Source organism: Artibeus jamaicensis, unplaced genomic scaffold (genome assembly GCF_021234435.1).
Source record: "Artibeus jamaicensis isolate MK-2021 breed Jamaican fruit bat unplaced genomic scaffold, CSHL_Jam_final scaffold_614, whole genome shotgun sequence".
Taxonomy (NCBI): domain Eukaryota; kingdom Metazoa; phylum Chordata; class Mammalia; order Chiroptera; family Phyllostomidae; genus Artibeus; species Artibeus jamaicensis.
In genome coordinates, this window is record NW_026522050.1 from 8,120,373 (window position 1) to 8,125,715 (window position 5,343).

General features: G+C 36.8%; 1 pseudogene; it reads left to right on the top strand.

The window, feature by feature from the left end:
- Positions 1–4,187: 4,187 nt before the first annotated feature.
- Positions 4,188–5,105, top strand: LOC128626503 (olfactory receptor 4S2-like; annotated as a pseudogene).
- The last annotated feature ends 238 nt before the right edge of the window (positions 5,106–5,343 follow it).

A 5,343-nucleotide genomic window follows, 5' to 3' on the forward strand; every position in this document is an offset into this window, starting at 1 on the left:
AGAGACGAGAATTAAGGGGGGGTGGTAATGGGAGGGAGGTGGGGAGCAAGGGGTGGAGGCTGGGATGGGAAAAATAGACAAAAAACTGTACTTGAAAAATAACTAAATAAAATTAATTGGAAAAAAAAGAGCAGAGTCTTTTTTTTTCTTTGTCTTTTTGTTGTTTTTTTTCCAGTTAACTGAGCTTTAAGTCATGATTACAATCAGGTTTCTTCCATGCATATATGTGCTGCAGTAATGCTAGTAAGATGGCATTGCAATGAAGTTGCGTAAACAAACTTGCTTTCTTAGAAAAGATGCCTGGGTCTGGGCCGTACATATTTTACTTATTTTTATACACACATATCCTACAGTCTGCTGTTTATTAGCTATGAACATTTTCTTATGTATCAGAGCTAACTACTTTATATTTAATAAGTATATTTGGAACTTATTAAGATGCATTTTAATTTATATTATGCATCATCTTTTAATAGCTTGTTAAAATTTTGAGTTAAACTACATTTCTTTGAAAGGGTCCACTTAAGTTTGAAAGAAATGTATTTCTTTAAAATAATTTTTTTCTATTCCAATACTTATTTTGCTTTATTTATTTATTTATTTACTTATTTATTTTTAAATATATTTTATTGATTATGTCATTACAGTTGTTCTATTTCCCCTTCATTTCCCTCCACCCTGCACACCCCTTCTCCGCCATCCCCCCTTTAGCTTATGACCACGTGTCTCAAGTTCTTTAGATTCTATATTTCCCATACTATTCTTGCCCCCCCCCTGTCTATTTTCTACCCACCTTCTATGCTACTTATTTTCTGTACCTTCTCTCCCCTTCTCCTTCTCCCACTCCCCTGTTGCTAACCCTTCATGTGATCTTCATTTCTATGATTCCTGCTCCTGATCTAGCTGTCCTCTTAGTTTGCTTTTGTTTTAGGTGTGGTTCTTAATAACTAAGTTTGCTGTCCTTTCACTGTTCATCTTTTTTATCTTATTTTTCTAAGGTAAGTCCCTTTAACATTTCATGTAATAATGGCTTGGTGATGATGAAATCCTTGAACTTGATCTTATCTAAGAAGCATTTTATCTGTCCTTCCATTGTAAATGAAAGCTTTGCTGGATAGAGCAATCTTGGATGTAGGTTTTTGGATTTCATGACTTGGAATATTTCTTTCTAGCCCCTTCCTGCCTGTAAGGTCTCTTTTGAGAAATCAGCTGACAGTCTGATGAAAACTCCTTTGTAGGTAACTGTCTCCTTATCTCTTGCTGCTTCTAGAATTCTCTCCTTCATTTTCATCTTGGCTAATGTAATTATGATGTGCCTTGGTGTGTTCCTTCTTGGGTCCAACTTCTTTGGGATTCTTTGAGCTTCTTGGATTTCTTGGAAATCTATTGCCTTTGCCAGATTGGGGAAGTTCTCCTTTATTATTTGTTCAAATAAGTTTGCCGCTAGTGGCTGTTCCTTTCTCCTTTCTGGTACCCCTATAATTTGGCTGTTGGAATGTTTAAAGATGTCCTGGATGTTCCTTAGCCTCTCCTCATTTTTTTGAATTCCTGTTTTTTCATATTTTTCTGTTTGGTCATTTTTTCTCCCTTCTGGTCCACTCCCTTGATTTGAGTCCCAGTTTCCTTACCATCACTATTGCTTTCCTGTGCATTTCCCTTCATTTTAATTAGTTTAGCCTTCATATGTTCCCCTAAGTTTTGGCTAAAATTGACCAGGTCTGTGAGCATCGAAATCAGCAGTGTTTTGAACTGTGCCTCTGATAGGTTGGCAATTTCTTCATCACTTAGAGTTATGGGCTGTGGTGCTCTGAGTCGTTATTGAGCCATGTTTTGATCTGTTCGCGCTTGTTACATATGAGGAGAGGAGCCTTAGTTGTTTCACCAGAGAGGGGCCACCCAGGTCGCTGGTTTGTGATGCTGTATGTGGGGGTGGGGTCAGAGAGGGAGCAATAGCAGTTCCATCTGCTCCTTCCCACCACTGGGGCCTGAGCAGTCTGTCTCACTGCTTTGCTAGTTTATCTGCGCACAAATGTGTGACCACAAATGTGTAACCCCAGTCAGCCTGCCGCCTTTTGCCTTCAGTGGGTCTGTCTGTTGCTTCCCCACACCCAGGATCTGCCTTTGGCTGCCTGAGCACCTGGGTCAGGGGATCTTTCTCCCCCACCTGCTCCACTGCTGGCTCCACCTCTCTTATTGGTCTGCCTGAGTAGTTCGTTGTTGTCAGGCTCCTGTACTGTTCAATTTTCTGTGGCTTGACTGCTTTCTTGGTTGCTAAAACTTTGTTGTTTTTAGATTTGGTTGTGCAAGAAGGCAGTGTTTCCACCTACGCCTGCATCTTGGCGAAAGTTCCCCCTTGTTCAAAAAATGAATTTTTAAAAGTGCAAATCATTAACAGTGGTTATTAAATCATCTTTACTCCTGCTAACATGTAAATTCAATTTTATACTACTTGTGTAGTATATTCTGCTAAGATAAAATGCAATACTTAAACCCATAATATGAAATTATCATTAAATAAATTGTGGTGATCAATCTAGAACTATAAGAGGAACTTATTTTTTCTAATATGGAAGGAAGCATTGCCTAATAAGAACAAAAATTGCCAAAAATTTCTACCACTTTTTACTACACTTTTAAAAACCTACTTTTCCTTATAAATTGTTTATGTAAAGAGTGACAAAACAACATACATAAAAACAAACTAAGCCTTTATTTCTGCTTAAATCATCACAACCATATTCTTCCCAAATATTTAAATGCCTTCTCTCCCTTCTTTGTATATTTCTTTTAAGCGTTACCATATGCACTCCCTTAATATAAAAAGGGAAAGTGAAGAACACATCATACTGAAGTTCTTTTGGTAACTGAGTTAGAGAAAAGGTATTTCTTAAAGTAAAACATTTGGGTTTCTATCAGTATACCATCAAATTTATTCCTGTAGTCTTTAGTCAATTCTCTTTTTCTGGAACATTTTCTTGTCTTTAGAAGTGAAGATGAAAGATGAATATGACCTTTATTATTTTCATTCTCATTGTTTTATCTAATATTTTATAATTATAGAATATTTTAAATATTATTGTGGGTAAATGGTGCCTTTCAAAGTATGCCATTTTCTTTTTAAACTTTTCTTTGTTCATAAATGAAAATCTACTGTAATAGTGTTTAATTCTAGTCTTCCAGCAAACAAAATAGTTTCCTTCTTTTTAGTGTTACTAAATTTTATAAAAGTAGAAAAAAATACTAAGTCAAAGTAATTCCTGGAGAAAGCACCTGAAACAGCCCTTCCTTTCACATCAGACAGGTCTTGATGAGTCTCCAGCAGTGTCTTTTATTGCTTTATCTTCTCTTATCTCTGCCTCTTTATCAGGCTTTCAAGGTTATTCCAGGCTGACACAATAGACTTAATTTCATGGTAGAAATAACTGAATATGATAAATCATAGTGAAGTTAAAGCGTTCTCACTTCATAAATGGGATAACAGAAGCTCCATGAAGCTACACACTTTTTCTCAAGATACAGCAACATTCTCTCAGAATCAGGTTGCATAATGTTGGTGGTCTTTCTACTCCATCACACCAATTCTTGGCTCTAAGAACTTGGTATCAAATAGGGGCATAAATTCATATAGCCAGAGATCAGAATTTCATAAGAAGACCAACCTGCAGAGGTCAGCCTTTCTCAGCTACTTGAAACATTCATGGCTGTACTAGGGGTTGGGGGGAAATGTGAATATATGGTTGTGTCAAAAATAAGACAAATTTTTCCAGATAGATAAAGATTACCACATCCCTAAATACAAAAGTTGTTTTCAAAATAAGGGTGCATACCTTCTACAGAATAAAAAGTCACTAAATTTTTAGAAATAAACAAATTTTTAAAAACCCTTGATAGATGAGGGAGGTAAGACTCTAGGCTAGATGTGTGACTTAGAGGATCTGCATTATCTCCTTGGATTTATTTACTGATCTCAAGTGAAGGAATGGACTGTCATACTCGGGGAGGATGATCAGAATGTGCACACTCCAATCTCTTTACATATACTTGCCAAGCAATAGTAAGCAAACATTTTTTCTTTTTGCAACTACTCTGATTATTCTTTTGTTTGAGTTAGAAAAAATGTTGTAGGTCTTTGTTATGTTTTTCTTTCAGATAACTTAATCGGGAACTTAACCTGCTAGACTAATTCCATGGAAAAAATAAACAATGTAACTGAATTTGTTTTCTGGGGTCTTTCTCAAAACCCAGAGGTTGAAGAAATTTGTTTCCTGGTATTTTCCCTCTTCTACAAGGTCATTCTCCTGGGAAACCTCCTCACCATGCTGACAGTGTACATGGGCAACCTTTCCAAGTCTCTTATGTATTTCTCTCTCCACTACTTGTCTTTTGTGGACATTTGCTATTCTTCAGTCACAGCTCCTAAGAATATAGTTGACCTTTTAGCCAAGAGCAAAACCATCTCCTAGAAGCGTGCATATGCAACTCTTCAGGGTATATTTCTTTGGTTGCATGAAGATCATCCTCACTGTAATGACCTATGATCTTTATGTGGTAATTTGTAAACCTATATACCATATGGCCATCATGGACCTGGACAGCTGCAATAAAATGTTACTGGGGTCCTGGTTAGGTGGTTCCTACACTCCATCATGCAGGTGGCTCTGGTAGTCCAACTGCCCTTTTGTGGGCCCAATGAGATTGATCACTACTTTTGTGATGTCCACCCTCTTCTGAAACTTACCTGCACAGATACATATGTTGTTGGTGTTGTAGTGGCAGTCAACAGTGTACCATCACTTCATTATCTTGCTAATGTCCTATACTGTCATCCTGATGTCCCTGAGAAAGCAGTCAGCAGAGGGCAGGCGCAAAGCTCTCTCCACCTGTGGCTCCCACATTGCCGTGATCATGATCTTTTTTGGTCCCTGTCCTCTCATGTATATGCACCCTGATACCACCTTTCTGAAGATAAGATGGTGGCTGTATTTTACACCATTATCACTCCCATGTGAAATCTGCTGATTTATACAATGAGAAATGTGGAAGTAAAGAATGTAATGAAGAAAATATGGGGCAGGAAGGTTTTCTAGGAAGCTAATGATAAATAGATGGAAGTAACAAGTTAACCTGGATAATCTTCAATTTCTTCATCTGTACATTAAAGAAAATAACAATTCATGAGTTTTGTGGAGGAAAATGACACATTATACAAAACTAAATTATTTATTATTATTTTATTTGTTCTACTATGCTATAATCAGATCATTTTCTGAAATATTTGGACCAGAAAAATCTTATTTCAACTCAGAAACTCACCAAGAGCATTCTCAGCATCATTATTTTCAT